The sequence below is a fragment of the Phalacrocorax aristotelis genome, chromosome 1 (assembly GCF_949628215.1).
Source record: "Phalacrocorax aristotelis chromosome 1, bGulAri2.1, whole genome shotgun sequence".
Lineage (NCBI taxonomy): Eukaryota > Metazoa > Chordata > Aves > Suliformes > Phalacrocoracidae > Phalacrocorax > Phalacrocorax aristotelis.
In genome coordinates, this window is record NC_134276.1 from 93,500,180 (window position 1) to 93,520,169 (window position 19,990).

Below are 19,990 nucleotides of genomic sequence, written 5' to 3' on the forward strand. Positions count from 1 at the left end.
GAAGGCTCTAAGGATACCAGGAGGGAGCATGTGTGCCACTTTTGTCTCTTATTTCTCGTATGTATGCTTAGCAGATCTAAGCTAAGGCCTGGGTATCTAAGTCCCTGGCCTAATCAATTGCCCACCATCTAGTTTTTTGTCATGTGGAAGAATATTGGTTTCTTTATTTCAAAGTTTTCCAGCTTCTAGCTGTGTGGAAAGTCTGTCCTTCTTTATGCTGTGGGACAGGGAAGTCCAAGTTCTCAGGAATCCCGCTTTCTTTGATTTTCCTCAGTTCACAGAGAGGTTTTCACATATCTTTTATTTGTCACCTCTTTTCCATAGTAAAAAACCCTACACTTTGAATCACATTTTAGGAAGAGTTTTCCACAAGAAGGGTTACTTTGCTCATACGTCTTTGCATCTGTGTTAGTCTGAATCCAGAGCAAGAGGCATGACTCACATCCATGAGAGCGCTCTTACATTCCTATATTATGCTTCTTTTCATTCCTTGAGTGTCTTACAACTCAGCAGAATATTAACCTGCATTCACTGGTGCACAGGTTCCTTTACTAAGTCTCAGTACAACTTAATTTCCTATGTTGACTGTATTAATTCTTATTTTATTCAGCTATCTATGTATTACCTTGTGTTCATCAACTGTAAGTTTTGCCTACTGAACACTGAAGTTTCTCTTGTGCCCTCAGAGACTGGAGGGCAAAGGAGGGTGTTCGTCTCATCTGCTTAAGGCTAATTCAGATGCCTGAAGGGCAGTTTCGAATGTCAGAGTTTAACATTCATGTCTCTTCCATGCAGGCAAGGAAGAAAAATAAATTCCCACCTAGTGGTTATTAAGGGCAGACCAATAAAACATCTTAAGAATAATGATTTCCCATCTTAAATATCTTTATCAGATGTGTACAGTGTTGCCTGATTCCCATCTTCCAGATCAACACATATGTTAAATATAGAAATTAACATAGAATTCACTCTCTCTCTTAGGTAATTATTAACCCTAAATTTTCTTTTATTTCTCTGTTGCTAGTGGTTGATTTCCTGTTGTAACTTCATTTGAAAGAACCTAGTGAAAGGTTCTTGGATGCACTAAATAAAGTATTGTCAGTTATTTTCTCTTCTTCAGAAGGGATGATGAATACATGGGAACACTGTAAAATTTTGAAAGTGTAGCAATGACTTTAGAAACCATTAGAGGAACTGATCAATTTGAGTGACACAATGATGCTTTTAGATAAAAATGGTTGTTCAGTATTTTGGGAGACAGGTTGTTTGCTTTTACTGAAATTCTTGTTCAGTCAGGCAGAACAAACAACAGTATTTTCAATGGCCAGTCCCATGATTTTCACTATTCAGTGTGCATGGGATTTGAGGGGAAGGGAGGAGAGAGCAAGCTGCAGAAGGGAAAATTCTGGGAGGACATTGATTGAATCGCTGTGTGTGCACCCAGGTAGTGTGCTGTGCTGTGCTGAGGCAGATCTGCCATTCGGTCATTTCAGCAGTCCGTGTCATGAGAACGAGCCTGTGAGGATGCGTTTAGCTATTCCACAATAGGTGAAATAAAGTTTGAAAGCTTTTGGGAACTTCAGGGAACTTTATGGGAACATCACAGAAGTCTGGTTGTGAAGGACTCAAGGGCAGTTTTAAAAAGTGAGAGGGCAGAATTTTCTCTTATTTTCCTTATTATTTTAATTGAACAGATTATCCTGTAGCTCAGTTATAACTCTATATTTCTGATCAGGAAACCTGCAAGTCTCTTAACGTTTTGTAAGCATGACTATCAATGATGTGTATAACTTGATGACTAGAAAGCAGGTTTTGTTGTTTTGGGATTATTAGCTTTCACTTTTCTTCAGGGCTTGCAAGGATACAACATTATATGTTATATAAAGAGAGATTTTTGACTCACTCAAACACTGCACTTAGGTAACAGGCATCCCAAGACTCAGCATGTCCACGTTCAAAGCCTTCAGTCCTACCCTGAGGTTAGCTAAGAATCAAAGTTTTTGTGCACCTTATACATTCAATGGGCATACGCCCAGGGAATTAAACTCTTGTGTGAAATTTTGGCAGCCCTTTTTCCACAGAAGAGAGAATGACTATCATTACTTTCAAGTTATTATGATAGTTATTTCTGATAGTAATTCCAGTACATTAAATGATACAAACCATAAACAGGTCTCATTATATTCCAGAGCAGCCAATTTATACAACAGCTGGGAATGAGATCAAAGCAGTTTTCTCTATCTGACTGACTGAATCACAGGATATATACATCATATGCTGGATGCTGACACAGCACTGTGTATCAAACAGGAGTCCAAGAACAGAAAAAAAAAGTGACAATGCACACATTTTGGGAAGGGTTGCGCTCATATAGCAACACAGGCAAGTTTGTTCACTGCAGGCTGAACAAGTTTAAAGGCTGACAAAGCAGCATTGCGATGGCAGATTTGCACTGGAATACCAATGCAATCTGAGTACATAGTCTGAGGATGCAACTGGTGAAGCTCCCACAGTCACTGATCTAGAGTACAGTATGTTTGAGGATGCAGATTTTTCAGAGCTCTCCAATGCCAGTGAAGAGAGAGCTATGAAAATCACGTATTTCAGCTTCTTGGTTTGGAGTGCTCTCACTGGCCATTTTGGGTACTTGTTTATGCTCTGCATATTTCAAAAGTTAATCTGCCATATAAACCTGCTTACTTTTTCTGGAGCCTTGCGCAAAATTACAAGGAGACTATAAAGAGAAATTCAAGCCCAAGCAGGTGCAATTTCCTTTCTTTTAGCAAGACCAAAAAGTGTAGTTGTATTTATTAATAAAACACATAACATTTGGAGAGCTCTGTAATCTGCTTTCCTTACGTGTGGTTCCTTCTATTTTAGAGGGAGTGCCTGCAAAGGAAGGAGAGCCTCAAGAGGTGTAAGAGCGATAAAATTAATCCCAAATTTCCCAAGCTGAGAAAACTGTCAACAAGAAATTACTTCACATTACAGCACTGAAAGACAGGTGGATAAAACCTGCTATCTTCATTGCCTGGGTGCAAAGGTGAACTGAGGTCCTATTACATTTCCCTGGAGTCATAGAGGGAAAGAGAGGCATATGCCCAGGAATTCTTGTCTTAGAGCTCTGTACTGTTTTGTGGGTTCTTGCTTAGCATGAAATAAGAAAGAAAAAAGCACTGCAATTAAATTAGTTTCACTTGGCAAGCTCTTAAATAGCAAACTCTTGGGGAAGCAGGGAGAAGGTTGCTACAGAGCCTTTGCCTTCTCTGCTGCAGAGGCAAAAGACAGTTTCATTAACAGTTACACCTACAATGGTTTAAAAATAATTACCATGTAAAATGAATTTGTGTTAGAACCAATTATTTAATAATGCCAAAACAAATCTCGCTAACTTAATTGAGAGTTTTGCCAGATAAAAGAGAAAGTAAATATTTCAGCAGCGTGACCCTGTACATATATTCCCTGTACTTAATTGTTTCCCAACCTTCTCTTAAATGCAGAGGGGTTAGAAGCTAATTTAACACCTGCTGCTCAAGTTTGTATCTGGTCATAAGAAGCTAACATTCAAACCCAACACAAAACTTTTGTATTGTCCCCACCTCCATTTCTGCTCCTCCATTACCTAGTTCATTTAGTTGGGCTGGTAATGCTAATCCTACTGTGCCGGCAACACCAGGGCACCCACTCTGTCCCAGCTGCAGTGGTTTCTGTTCTAGTGAAAGCCAGCTTTCTTCAGCATTCAGGCCTCCTACTTGAAGGAAACAGAAATGAGATCAGGGCAGCATATTCAAACAGACTCACTTCTAAAAGCCTTTTGCCACCCTGTGTTACTGCTGTTGCAGTGGGTCAATCCGATGGAAGATCCTGCCCTGGCTTTCCTCATCGATGTGTTTAATTCTGTCACTTCAGCTGCCAGACAGTGAGTGAACCTTTAGAGGAGTTAAACCGCCTTCTTAAAATCCTGCGTTTGTCAGAGGGCAGGTACAGTCATGAGCCAGCTGCCCCATGCTTCTCCAGCTCTAGTCTGTGCTTAGCTGTCTCCTCCCTCCGTGTTGATACCTCAACCCCTTGCCCATATTCTTTGGCATAGCAGTCTTCCCTTTGTCCTCTCCTGCCTGGGAATGATCACCTTCATGTTCCTATTTCTTCAAAGACAATCACTTCTGTATTCTGACATCCAAAAATGCTCTTGTCCCGTCCCTACCCTAACATAAAACCTCTAACAGACAAAAGTATGAACAGATGAATACTAGTTTGTCTTGTCCTTTCCTCCTTGGTGCCATAGGCCTGTCTTTCCCATGTGAACTCAAGAAAGGAGAGGCTGTTCTGGGAGACCATGGGACATTTGACAGCGATTCTAATTCAGACTTCATGGCATGAATGTGATGGGCATCAGAAACCAGGAAAAGACAGCAGTGAGGCTGGAAAAGTGGAGAAGTGACAACACAGGGGTAAAAAATTGAGTAGAGATACCACCCATACTAAAATGCTTTGAATTTTTAAGAGGTGCATAACTACAATATTTGCACTGGAATTCAATTATTGTTTTATATTAAAAGCTTATTTAATCTCTCCTTTGGAATCACAGACTTTGAAATAAATGAGTTCTTTTGTTATCAAATCGGCTTCATGTTATACCAAGTTAACTTTCATTAGTTTAATTACCCATAATATATTCAGCTTAAAAGAAAATGGTACCCATTTTGCGTAGCACAGCAAATCAAAAGTTCTCATAGAAATGTACTGCTTAATGCAGAGAGGGTTCATAATTTTCTAGTCATGAACTAGTTATCCCTAGTAATAATAATACTGAGAATAATTCTGGCAGTACTGGACAAGATTAAATGCACCTGATTCTAGCAATTTCTGTGAAACACTGAAAGTAGAAGACAAACCCCATTCCTAATCCTCCCACCGCAGGGGAGAATCATGCTTTTCTATTTTCCTTCTTTCTGTCCACTGAATATTTAGGCTGCCTACAGTGACTCTACTCCACTTCTTTCCTAACTTCTGTTAATTATAAGGCTCTAGTCGTCAAATCTTATTATGGTCAAGACAAAACTAAATTGTGGATGATGCCTCACAGGATGCTGTTTCTGCCAGTTTCTATTTGGAGAAGAAAGATTTAAACTCTTTACATTAAAAGCCCTTCCCAGCTTGCGAAGGGGGAAAAACAAAAACAAAAACAAAATCCACAACAGCAAAGCACCCCCCCTCCCGAAACTGAAAGAACCAAGTAGGGGGCCATGGAACCCTCAAAGCATTTTGTGTAAAAAATTGAACATATTGAAGAAGGGAAGCAGACATCATTGCAACCCTGACCTGAAAACCTTCCTGTGAATACGATGAAGAGGCCACTTGCTTGTAGCTCCAGAGTGGGAATGAAGAAGGAAGATATTGAGAAGTGCTGTTGCTGAAAAAAAACATTTGTGCTGAACACACACCTGACCTCAAGTTTGCATACAAGTATCTGAATTACTTTCATCTGACTTTAAAATGTTATGGTGTCAGAAAAGAGCATGCTACTTAAGTTGTAAAAATAAACAGTAAACAGAAATAAAGAAAAGAGTGCTTTTACTTTAAAATAAATCAGAAGTTTTTCAATTAAAACTGGAATTTGCAGTTATCCGTTGTTTCATTTGCAGCTGATCATTAAATTCCCAGAATATTTTGCACATGCATTCAGGAAATAATTTATTCATTTTGAATAGGTTAGAAAGGAAGATGTATAATGGCAGTTACTGGTATGAAATTTATAGATGTCTTATGATTTCTTTCCCTAAATTATTATGGATAAATGTATTCCAAGTGACATAAAAATCTTCCCATGTTTCTCCTGAGACAGGTGTTTTGTTTTAGATGAGCTCATTTAGCAGGTAACTCAAAGAAATTTAATTTACATTTGTTTACACTTATGCACAGCTCCATGCATAGGCTCAACCTTCTGTTGCCATGGCCCTTCGTGTATCTTCTAGTCTCCCTAATTCCTGTGCATTGGTTTACCATATTCAGAGGGGAACCTAATAACATGTTCCACGTTTGGGGTGGTTGACACTCTTTCAGTATTAATTCCTTGGTGTGTCATATGTTGCATGATAATAGTTATTAATGTTCTCCAAGATCCTAGATATCTGCATTCACCATTCTATTATACAAGAAAAAAAATATACCGAAACAAAAACCTTTAAGCTCTTTTAAATATTAATGGTGGTATTAATGTTATTAAAATAATGAAAACATACATCCCTTACAATCTTTACTTCTTTGGAAAAAAAATCAGTTTAATTTTGTCTGGAGCTTGTTGGATGGCTGCGTTTACAGTGAAGTGCCAAAATGCAGTCTTCTTATTCCTCCCTCCAGAGACTGAAAAACAAAACAAGAGCCAGTCATTTCAACCACACTGAATGATCATGCTGAGTTGTACCAGGACAAAATCATTCTGTGGTTATAGGAATTCTGAGCCTGACCTACAGTACATATTTAGCTGGTCCCTGTGGAAAGACAAGAGCTGTTCAGAAGTGCTGATTTCATTGTAACAGACAAAACAGAGTCCTCACACTGAAGAGTTATGCAAACACCAGTAACGTGTCAAGGATTGCCCTAGAATATCATGGGGGCATGGAACCTCCCTCACATACAAATGACTCCCTTCTTCCCCTTCTCCATCAGATACAATTCTCAAGCAGAGATAGATAAAATGGCTGAAAAATATTAGGGGGCCATTTCAACACATATAAATTGTAAATAAATCTTATTGAAAACTTGAGTTTCAAGCAGCTCTGTGTCAACGTAGGCACTAATTATTAAATGTGTATCACGTCTCTGATTGCCGTCAGCTGGAGTTATGTATATGCCCCATTTCTTTGCTGGGTTAGGTTCAAAAGTGAAGAGGTCAGTGATTAGAGGAAATCACAGAACATTCAAGTCAAATTTTAAAAAGAGCTAAGGTATATAGAATCAATTAATACTTTTTTCTTTTCTACCATCATGCAAGTAGTGGCCTAACACAAAGGCCTGAAAGGGACACAGATTTGCAGACATGAGAATTACAACTGGTTCCAAACTTCCCACATCTACTACCCATAAATACAATCGCCAAAATTACTTGGAGGAAATAAGTTTTTGCTACCTTGTGAAGGGTGAGAGGTGTCCTTTCTCATCATAACAGAACTCTGAATGAACTCTATGTTTACAGCTGTACTGCCCAAAAATTAAACTTTTTGGGTTTTATGTTTTTCAGAAAGATCAAATTCAAACCTGATTGTATAAGGAAAAAGAACTGTGTAAGTTCACTGGTAACCTTATTTTATATTCCTTTAAATGGCATAAAATCTTTTAGCTTGCATCCTGCACATTTCAAATCTAAATGTTAATTAAGGTGCACTGAAAACATTCCATCAGAAGTTATTGTGTACAACACATCATTTAAGCAATTCCAAAATATTGTATTAGACCATTTTAAACCTCTTTGTAGGATAATAGGATGAATCAAATAGCTGTCACTGAAGTAAATATAAATCACAGCTTGACTAATCATAAACAAGTATTGTTATAAAAAAGTGCTCTTTTCTAAGTGAACCTTCTAATGCAGTGTTGTTTTTTTCAAAGCATGCACTGGGAAAAGTGCTGGTGGCTTTATCTTTTGTTCAGAGCTGAGCTGAATCTAAAGGTTGTCCCGAACATTCAGGGTTTAAAGTGACTTATATTTTATAAATATTTTGTTCAGACAAAGACCATGATTTTCCTGAGTCATAACAGCTGAAACACCAAATTCTAAAGGCACTTCACATTTATAAGGTGACCTTCCAAACAGACCCTTCAAATCCGCGTAGGTGTACTCCATGCCTGGAGGTTTTTGTTTGCTTGGGTTTCTTGTTTTTCAGAACAAGCACGTATCTCTTCGCCGTACTTCTTTTTCTGATTTGCAACTTGGTCCCTTGTTAACAACTGATTTAAACAGCTCTTGCCCAGTAAGAGCCACGTGTTTATGCCTCTGGAAGCACTGATGGTGTGCACGTGTGCAGATAGGGGAAGATGGAGGAGAGAAACAGTGAGGATGTAAAACCCAGTATATAACATTATAAAACATTTGCAGCTAAAGACTCTACAGAATTCCAGTTTGAAACAATTGTTTCCACAAGAAGAGCTTATTTCCATTCACCTTTCTTTCTCCAATCTCTTTTAATAGTAGTTCTGCTTTGAGTCTATGCCTTCAGCAGCTTCTGGCTTCATGCCTGCCAGTTTTTCAAATCATGGACACAAGCAGATCTGGTAAAGTTACTGACTGCAGACACCTGTATGTATGATGCCTGTTTGGTTTAAGATTTCCATAAGTATTTAAGTTGGATTTAGCATTTAAGTCTTCCCTCTGGAATGCCATGCTTTTGAAAGGGCATCAGCAAAGCATTTCAGCAGTGGGATTTGTCTGTGAGAGATACAGCATACTCCTACTGTTTATCTTCTTGGCCGACATTTATTATTGGACTGCTCAGTGGCTAGCCATGGATGTGAGGCTACTCACTGACAGAATGATGAGCAGAAAGATTATCAAACCTACCAGCCTCTATCTGTTCAGTTCCTCTGAAGCCTTTGAGGAGAGGGCAGGTGTCCTCTCCAGTCCCCCATGCTCTGATGAATTGGGGAGCAGAAGGCCTAGAATACAAAAGGAGTCCTCACATTGCTAAATGTTCTATACAGAAGGAAAATCAACTCTAATATTTAACATTGTCAAAGTTCAGGAACTCCTTCAGTGCTTCATCAGTACAGAGGCATGTGTATTATTTTTATAGAGGAAGAACTATAAGAAAAGGAAACATAATTGGTTTCTCTTCTCCCACCTGCAATGTGATGGGTTGTTATAAACCCAATTTGCTCATGAGGTAGTATTTATTGCCTCTCACAGAAAGTGGGGTAATGTGGTAATGGAAACATCTTATTTCTAACAGTCTTATGTGTAAGAAAGTAGAACTAGTTAAGAAACATACCCTTTCTATATTAGCACCCCCCATGCCTTTGGCTAAGAATTACTAATTTGCGCCTCAGTATTGACTTTGAAAGTCAGTTCACTACCAGATTTATAATAGCATGTAATCAAACTCTCACTCAGCTCCATGTTTCATTGGTGACATGACATAATCCATTTTCTGTGTGTTAAAACTAGGGTAAGTTCTTTTTAGTGTTGAAATGTCAACCGTGCAGCTTGACACATGTTTTGATTGAGTTTGGACATCCTGTTGGGCCATCTGAGTAACTGACTTTTAAAGCGGCGCTTATGAAGAGCCTTTGGTACATTTATCTTTGCAAGTGTTCCTTTGTTCTGTTCACACAGCATTCTGCAAAGTGAATTTTTTTCTTTCACTTCATAAAATATAACTAACCAAACATGTTTCTCTGTAAAATTTAAAAATAATATCCATAATTAGATAAGAATCAAATAAAAAAAACCCTGTCAAAGGATGTTCTCCTGTAAGTTCCGTTACACATCACAAAGAAGCAAAACAGCAGGACAGATCAGAACAAGATAAAACATAAAGGCATGAGGGACAAGTAACTGAACAGGGAGAGCTGAATATGAGATGAGACAACAAATTGTAATGGAATTGAAGGATAAAGACTAAAAAAGGTATAGAAAGGAAAAGGAAAGACAGAACAGAAACTGGTATTAGTCAAGCTGCAAGACAGAAGAAAAGGTGGGGAGAAGAGGGATTTTTCTGAGTTCTTTGCAGTAACTGTCCCGGCCACTTCTGTTTCCTCAAAAAAAAGAAAAAAAAAAAAAGGCAGGAGTGTGATTTACTGGTTAATCCTTAACCATTGATATGCCTTACTTTATAATAATAAATGTAGATGGCTGAGAATTAAGGAGAAATATTTAGAGACTGCAAATTGTTAAAGTGTAATTTTTCATTAGAAATTTTCACTTGTTCATTTATCAGATTCTGAACTAAGATACATTCAATTTTTATTTTCTTTTGTCATGCAGAGACCATTGAATTATATGATAATCAGCAACAGGAGTTCTATTACAACAAAAACACCATAAAAGACTCAACGTTCAGAAAAACGCACCTTTCTCCAACATGTAACAAAAGGTCTTGTACCACATTCAAAGGAGAAGCAGGAAGAATTGTAGCAAAATCCCTCATTTTAGCTTGCAGCGTATAAAGAGTGGGCCAAAGTTTGGCAGGATGCCTCTAACAAGCCTGTTAAGAGTCTCATTATGTTTTGGAGTGACCTTGGGAAGGTTAGCATCTACTCCAGCAAGACACCACAGTGCTCTTCTTTTTGCTCTCCGTTTGTATTCCTGCAGTGCCTTTACAATATTATAATGGTTTTGAAACAAGTCTTCTTAATAAATACATATAATCCTGTGTATGCTGCAACAGGTTTGACTAGTTTCTGGTGGTCATTAAAATACTGATGCAATAACCACCATGCCAAAGCAACACTAATGCTAAGCATGGTCATTTCTGCCTGTTAAAAAAGTTGGATTGGCAGCTTTATGGCCTAGGATTGTGTTTGGTTAGCACATACAACCTCTAGTCTTGTGGTACAGGAAAATAATTTCGTCTTCTTCTCTAGTGAAGTCCATATATTGTAGGTCTAAGAGTAGTGATTTCAGTTCTCACATAGACTTCTAGCCTCCTGCAAGGAGACAGAATTTAGATTTTAACTGAGTATATCATTGAGCCCAAAAACATAGGCTGGAAGCTCAAATATTTCTGATTAACAACTCTTATTTGAATGCCTAGATATATTAACTTACTACAAGGTACTCCAAGAATGGAGATAAATTTATCCATAAATACGTAAACCATTCAATGGATTCTTCCAGTAATCCCAGTAAATATATCTTTTACCATTTATGTTTGTTAAGGTAACAGGCAACTGAACTATACTGACACTGTTTATTAAGTCTACAAGTTTTCTTGAGTGCTGAAGAGATATTTTCTTAGACTCCTGCAGCACAACACTGTGGCATCAGAAATATGTTCAGAGAAGATGGCTATAAAAGAGTGCTGCCACTTTCACTTTCCTGTTTACTTAGAATTACCCAGTGGAAATGAACTTTTCGTTCTCTGTAGGTGTATTGACAAAAATTGCTTTTGCTTTAAGCAAACAAGCAGAATCCCCAGACACACTGGGATAAGAATCTTTGGTTATGTTTTAATAAATTAAGCATTGACTCTTAGCTTTTTTTAACTAGTCAAATAAGCGTAAAACTGGCAGCTTGGAAAAAATGCTAATGCATGACAAAATTTGTGCTGTATCCTGAGCGACTAAATCCTATCTAATTAAAGCTAGCATAAATCCCAAGGAATTCTGTGGAAATAAAATTACACTTTCTTTCTCTGGCCTAATGGACTGTAGCATTTGGTCCACATTGTTTAATATAATAGAATTTACTTTTGATGTGCAAAATATTTCAACTGCCAGGACTTTCATGCAAGAAGAAAGGAAGAATCTGAGTAGCTGCCAACATGAACTCTTAATGCAGTACATTTTCATCAAATAGTCTCAACAAACACTCCTCACATTAACTGCAGTCTTCACTGAGAATAAATGTCTCTCATAGTTTCATCAGATCAGAAGTATCACTTCATTTGAAGCAAAAAGAATGGTACTTACTTACATACTTACTTACTTAATGGGAAGCTTGAACAATTTGTGTCATCATATATTTTTTTGCAACCATTACAAAACAGGTAGATGAAAATATTTTGACTTATAACATTGGCTGTGCCAATCTGATGAAGCATGTGCTTACTTCATGAGTAGGCCATTTCTGCATGGTGCAAACTGTAATATATGTCATTATACAAAAAGAACACAAGCTTAGAAGACATTAACTCAGTAGCAAAAAAAATAGTGAAAATAGTCATTATTCAAGGCTGCATACATGTGAGAGAACTCATTATATTATAATTCCACCCTCCAAAATAATAAAAAATTCACAACTATTCAAAATATGTGCAAAGATGTCACTATGCTATTTCTACAATTTACATAAACCACACTTAAAACTAAAAGATAATGAACTCAACCCCTCAGGCTTATATATGTATTCAGACTAACTTCTATATTCTAAGGCCAAGCCTAGTATTTTATCATTTTAATAATGCAGTCATGTGTAATAAATTAATTTGCTACATCTCACTGAATTCCTTTCTGATACATGTTTACTGTCACCCTCTTCTTGTCCCTGAAAAATTTTTAGTACAGATTAGGAAGACAAATAAAAACCACACCCAGAACAAACTAGGAAAAGAAATTTATTTGCTGGTTATGTTCTGACATTACCATCATCCACCTCTTACAGAAGTCCAGAAATGTACATGGTGCTTAGCATCAGCTTCATTGCTCCAGATTAAAGACAAAGTACAATCATCAGAGCAGTCTTTCCAGCTGAAAGGGCTGGTGTTAAACTGCAGTGGATGTGAAATCTTGGTCACAGGAAAGACCTTCAGAGTCTCAAGATCTCCAAGTGGGCTGGGCACTGACAGGGAAATTGCCTTCACAGGACCGGAGCTTCTACAGCAGCCACGGTAAGAGATGATGAGCAGACCAAGGATTTAGAAGTATGGAAGCATATAAGTGACTACATGACTGCTTGTATGATGCATCTCCATCATACAAGAAGCCTGTTTGACTCTGTTATGTGTGATAAAGATTGCTGACTAAATCCTTAAAGGCTTTTTTTTCCCAGCCATCCAGCCTTAGGTCTATACGATCTGTTCTTTTCATGCTAATGCTATAGATAAGCTCTGATTTAACCTTATTGTCAGTAAGATTCCTGTGCAAACCTACCAATGAAGACTTTAAACTAAGACTTGACTGTCATGCAGCTCCTGATCTCAGAAGAACAGAATGGGTTCCCATTAATGAGGACTTTCCATTTATAGGAAAAAGTATAAACATTAAAGAAAGAGAGCTGATTAGATTTCATGACAGAGAAGAAGGTGAGAAAATTGATAACACCATGAAACACTTCTATACCCAATTAAAGAAATGAAAATCCCCTCAGATAACACTCTTTTGTTCATGTGAATTTATGAGGAGTCTCTTCATACCTATTTTGCTGACAATAAATTGGTTTTGTGTGGCTCAAAGGTCTAGAAATTTACTGTAAACAATGATCACCACCACTCTGATTACTTTACTGCACATTAACTGTGAGAACTAAACCTGCAGCTAGTAAGATACTCTAGCAAGTGCCCAAAGTAGATGCATATGCAAAATATATGGTTGCAAATATGTCAAATCCATAACTGTGGATGGAGAGGTGGCCACCCAGATAAGCAAATATTTTCACAAAGAAATAGAAATAAATAAATAAATAATCACAACTTATTTCTATCCATCTATACTTACCTTATGACTCGAGCATGTTTTATTTGGTTGCAAGTCTGTTCTATCATCTCATTAGAGTATCTAGTTATAATCTAGGGTAGCAGCTAGCATAAATTAGACCTAGTTAGCATAGCTGTTTGTATAAACCTGTGAAGTTTAACTGATTTTTTTTCTGTACGTAGTAAAGGTAGACACAAATATGGGCTATCCTAAAAAACAGAATAGTTTTGATGTGCTCAAGGAAGTAGATGGGTGAACAAGCCCTTGGTCATCGAGAAGTGCAAAAGTGTCCGCAGGTGTGCAGAGGGTGGCCGTGGCAAAAAAAGAAAATACCCACTCAAGTCACACAGTCTAAGCATCATCAAGGTAGTCTCCTGCCAGACACCTAAGAATACTGGAGTAACTAAGAGTTTCTGAAAAAGACTGCAGGGAGGGACACCCCACAACCCTTCACCAGGATCTGAGAACAATTCTCCAACCTCAAGGAACTCAGGGAGCAGAAAAGATGCCACACCCTGTGCTGTGGGCACCCTACCGTGCATAGCATGGCAGGAGCCACCAACCTTCCTCTGTGTCTGTACCATCTCCCCTGTGGAATGGAGAAGTTGTGTCATTCATAAAATTGCACGTAACTGTGACTAAAGTGTTTTGGTAACCAAATCCATTTAGCTTCCACGCTGTCATTTTTTCTTAAGCATCGACACCTGGACACTTGAGAAGACATCCAAGTATTTGGAAAGTCCCATTCTCTTCACAGGCAGATGCAATGTTTATATGGGTGAGAAAAATGTAGCTGCCTTCTAGATAGGCAAGACAGTAGAATAAACAGTGCCTAAAACAAGGCTATTGTCACAACACCTCTTCCTAGCTGAATGTGTGCAGGGACAAATTTAGATAAAGAATTTGCATCGCTTCTGAGGCAAGTATTCACAGCACTGTAATATTTTATCTTGCTATAATTGGCAACTTATCTGTGGAAGGAAATTATTTGGCAAGCTTTCTTCATAGTAAACTTCTTGGAATTGTTTTATTATGGATTGCTTTGTGTACCTGCAATTTAGAACAGATGCACTGTAAAAAAAAAAGGCATCTGTGTCACATTTGGGGGCTTATAGAATGTTTGATGGTCTTTTAAACAATATTTAAGTGCATGTTAGTTTTATACAACTTAAAGAAGTGCATCACTTTTTATGTATCATCCAATAGCAATACTGCCACAATCCTGCAAGAGCAGAGGGGTGCAAAAAAGTACCTCAGGGGACAGATGTGCAAGTTTCAGGATATATCTGGAATTCTCCAGGCTGACAAAAGACTGAAGTCAATGAAAGTTTTACAGGTGTTTAGGCTGCATCAGGAATATCAATCCCTAAGTACAGTTAGATGGATATTACAGTGAAAGAAAATGAAACACGGTCTCAAGTTACTACCCATGTACCCATGTAGTTTGATGACAATCTGACAGATAATTTTTATATTATTTTAGGAAATGATAGTGTGTCAACATGTGGGAGAAAAAAAAGATAAAAAAAAAGAAGAAACAGAGAGTATATTAGTAGTAGATGCAGTTACTACTCTGAAGGGAGATATGGGTGTGGGAGAAGGCAATGGGTTTTGTCCACGGGTGTGAAATGAAGACACATGAGCACCCTGTGCATGCTCTGCTCTTAGACAACAACTCACTGGTTTTGGAGCCTCACGTGAGAGCTTCCTCCTCCAGAGTGCAAAAAGGATTAGCGGGTACTTCCTTTATGAAATACGCAGGGCCAACCTGAAAATCAGGACTCCTGATTATACTAGCCACAGCAGAAATACAGAGCTAGGGACAGTCCCTGTGCTAAAGGGATTACAGTAAAAAAATAGATTAAATAGAGATTACTGTATTCTTCTTACATATGAGATAGAGGAGCTCTGCTCACATGAGTGAATTCTCGAGTCACACAAAAGGGGAATACTGGAACACAGATTTAACCCTAGATACCCTGAACATTGCTGTCATTGTTTGTTTTGCCAATATTCTTCATGATGCTTGTGGAGGCTACGTTCTCATCTCACGAGCCTTCCTCTCACCACAGCATCCCCACTGCAAGGGACTCACAACTCAGTTTTCTGCAGAAATCTGCAGAAAACCATGTCTCGTGTAAAAGAAGCAGCCACTGAAAGCTTAAAAAAAAAAAAAAGTCTCTTCTACTCTCCAGATGTATTTTTCTGACACCACCCAGTCACATATATTTACATATGTGTGTATTAAAAATTAAAAGCATGTGAGTCATCACATAGCATTTCTTCAAAAAAGTACGGTGAGGAAAGGTACGTCAAGGATGAGAACTGCAATGGTGAAAATGGATTGAAAGCAAAACTCAAGTGTTTGTTACAAAGCTACAGCCTTGGCTGCGAGGGCCACTATGGACATGGGAACTGCTGGAGGAGCTCTACCTCGTTTGTCACGCTGCAGTGCTAGACCTCTCTGGTCTGAGGGAATGCTGCTGTGTCATCCACTTATGCAGGAACCAAGATTTAATCTTTGTTCTGATTCTGTAGGTGCTTTTGGGGGGAAAATATTCTTTTTGGGGCTAGCAGTTGGCAGTATCTGTGCTTGGTACACACTGCCCAAAAAGCATCCATGGAAGAGAAATGTACATCCCCTCTTTTCTCCCCTTTTGCACACCAGGGCGTGATGTCCATATATGGGACCATAGAGGAAGCAACAATTTACCATGTGACATTCTTCAGAAGGAAAAAGTGACCAGCATATGTCTGTCCTTTAGCCATATACATGCAAAACAAGGCAGGGGACTTTCCCTGCAGGAAAAGAACGTTATTACTGAACCTATATACCTACAAAATGAGTGGATTCAAATTCTAAATCTTACAATTTATACATAAAACATGTGTAGCCTTTACCAGGCAGATACCTTTACCAGCAATCTAGGCCCTCAGAAAAACAGTAGGGTGGAGATCTTCAGCTGAGATCAGCAAAATAAATGTACTGTAGGCAGTCTGGGATTTTAACTCTGCCTAAAGCCACAGGTCTGAACAAAGACTGTTTTGCAAGAAAAGAAACCCCTTCCTCTCTTGCACCTTTACTGTCTCCGTAAGAAGAAAATTAAGTGAAAAGAGCATTCAGGCTGCTGCAAACCTACACACCAGCCATGAAGGAACCAATGTGTCATCGTCTATCTCAGCAGGGATTAATTTATCCAACTTATTCGCTGATGATAAAAAATTTGGAAGCTGTGGATGCTCAAATGTGGAGTTATGATACTGCCACTGTAGTGAAGTAAACATTTAAATCTGAATGCTAAAAAGGAAGCAACACAGCAGTGACTGGTTTTAATGTGTGGCATTCTACAGCATGAATGGTATTGTGCTGTGTATATGCCTGCATCGTTCTTGTGATCAGATGTAGAGTATCTACACGACAGTGAGTCAATATCATAGCCCTACTGGCTTATTAAGAAAAAGGAGGAATGGAATAGAGATGAAATAACAGCTATCATGTTCAAACACCAGGACTGTTTCTTTGACTGGAGTGGTATTCTCAGGGCCAGTGCAGGGAAAGCAAAAGACAGTCTGGGGAATGCTGGGTCTCAGGGAGGCAAGCTTGCTTTTCCTTCAGGAGGCCAGAAGCCTTGCAGTGCAAAGATGGGCCATTCTCCTGCTATCAAAACAAATCTCTGGAGAGGGTAGAAGGGCAGCAGAATTCAAAAGGTTGTGTGCCCTCACTGGAAAAGGGAGCATTTTATTAAGGCTGTTAGAAAACTGTAAAGGAAACACAATGATGCAGAGAGTCCTCTTTCAATTCAAAAGAACGAAGGAGATCTGACTCTCTTAAAAGAGTGCAGATTCCTCTTTCCCAGCACTATTAAAGTGGCAATTTTGAGGCAATTTTTCTTCTGCAGGCTGGTGTAAGGTGTTTCGGGTTTTCTTAAAGCAAAGAAAAACAAACACACACCAAGGAACTAACTAGGTGGAGATGGGCTGGAGAAATTTCAAGTACTGACAATTTCAAGGAATTGCAAGGAGGTTTCCCTAAGGCACACGCCAACAAAAAAATTCCTGAAATTAGCAAGCAACTTATTTTAAACATTTCTTCCACTAGTCTGTAAGCCCAATTTATACAAGACACAGCTGTACCACCATGAATTAAAATGTTGTGCTTGTCCACTTAAATTAACAGCAACACCCCTCACAGACAACATGCATTTCACATAGCTACAACACTAGAAAGCAAATAAACTATACATCACTTAGGAACAGCATTACTAATTGCAACCAACGCACAAGAAAAAACACTACACAATTTCTCATCTGGAACACAGAGCAGTCAAACACAATTAAGCCAAAAAAGACAAACTCCATTAGAAAAATACAATTTCCTCTATGGTTGCATGCAAAATAAACACATGAGGAAAATTCTTCCGTGTAGTAGTAGTAGTCCTTTTTGTCTGGCAATAGTATGAAGTATAGACCATTTATCTCTGCAGAAGCACAGGAACTTATGCACTCATCACGTTGCTCATGGTGTAACTATGCTGACCCCACCATCACCAGCTATCCACGTAGCCAGGAGGTTCAAGCCCTTCATGTCTTACTAAGGCCCTCTCTTTTAAAATGTGGTATGAAAACTAAGCAAGCAAAGAAGAGATTGTTAAAGTTGCAGGACAAGAAGCACCTTTACAGTTTATGGAGGAAAGGCTAGATTAAAATCCGGGTTCACAACACTGATGGCATTTCTGCATAGATTTACACTTGAATTTGGTGCCTGACAGTTAGTCTAAAAAAGACCAAGAAGAATCTTGAATGTCTGAGCTCATGCTGCCTGTACATTTGAATAGTATACTCACTGCATGCTTAGAGATAAGAGAAAATAAATCTGTTTTAAGTCTGGTGTGCAAATGAATTATGGATTGATAGGAAACAAGCATTTTTAAAAAAGAGAAAGTATACAATCGTATTATTCATAGATTACAAGGATTGTCCACAGTATCTGTAGAACAACAGAACAATGGTTTACAATGCAGACTCCTGCACCAGACTCTCCGTACTGATATGCTGAGGCTCAGTAACACGTGTGTACTACCAGGTGGTGGTTGCACTGGTTCAGTTTTCCTTAGTGTACTACACAGCTGCTGTAGCTATAGGGTCATGAATTGCCAGTAAACAGGGAAGAACAAAACACTGTTGCTGAACAAGCAGAAGCTGTTAGACAGAACCATTATCACCAGCATCTGATGCAAAGCACTTTCCCACTCTTAGTAGTTTTTTTAAAAATCATATTTAGAACAGACCAAACACTGCGTAATGGGACCTCTGCCAGCCGGAATATTCAGATGGGTCTGTCTAGGGAGAATCAAGACACATAAAAACATGTAAACAACTTTCTGCCTTGCAGGCTTTGTCCCTGCAGGGTAGCTCTTCGCTCTTAGGCTTGCTTTCCCCTAATTCAGTGGCTTTCTGAGTTGTGACAAACTCTACACTCTCCCCTCTTAGCCTTTGAAAATTTCTCTCTCCATCGCTTCAGAGACATAGGTGTCTGTGTGATTAAGTGTCCCAGCTGCTGGAACAGAGTGGCAGTCTCCAAGTTCCTTTCACTCCCCTGTTCATCATAGCCCCAGAAGTCTTCTCTCCCCAGCCAGGCCCTGTCCCCCTGCAGAAGGTCTTCCATCCAAGTGGCTTTTACTGAAGGAAGATAACATGCAACTGAGAACACCACCCAGACTGTTACTGTTCATCACAAATAATTTTAGAAGCTAGAGCATTCTGGCTGAGAACCAACGAGAAAGAAATTTTTTCCATAAAATGTTGTCATTTTGGGTAGAAAACATTGCTACATCCAAATCCAGTTTAGCACCAGGAGTTTTCATGGACACATTCTGACAACTTCTTTTAAGGGAGAATGTCTTCAGAAGGCAAAACTTCTGTTTTAAGCATAGTGACTCATTTTACTTGATATAACTAATGCTGCTTTGGAAAAAACAGCATGTCCATTTTTAATGTCAGCACATACAAGGAAATATGCATTGCACAATGAGCTGCAGTATGAATACTCATTCCAAGTTTCAAAACTGTTCACAAAAAGCAGAAAGGTAAAATGTGACTCAGCTAAAGCAGCTGTGAACCACGAGCATGAAGGCTGCAAACAAAACAGGGAAGAGCATTGATTTAACTGAGTAATTAGCCAACAGATTTGTATGAACTGTCCGCTGCAATTGCAGAGCAAAATTCAAGGCAGCTCAATTAGTACTCCAGAATCCTGGCACCCATCAGAATTTCACCCCTAATAAATAAAAAAAAAGGGCAGAATTTTAAGGCATACCTTCATTTTAATGACTCCATAGCAGACATCTCTGAGTTTGGGCTATTGTGAAGACGACAACTCAAAAGCCATGATGCCAGAAGAAAGAAAGAAAGAGGATTGGCTGGGGAGGTGCTAGTCCCTCCTCCCAGAATTCTCATATGCTTCATCCAGCAACTCCTTAATGCACAAGCCGTCCTGAGAAGAGGCAGATGAAGCTTGACCCAACTGAAGTCACTATTCTCACCTCTAGACTAGGGACCTCTGTTCCTTTGTACTGGTTTTGGCTGGGACGGAGTTAATTTTCTTTATAGTAGCCTGTATGGTGCTATATTTTTAATTTGTGAC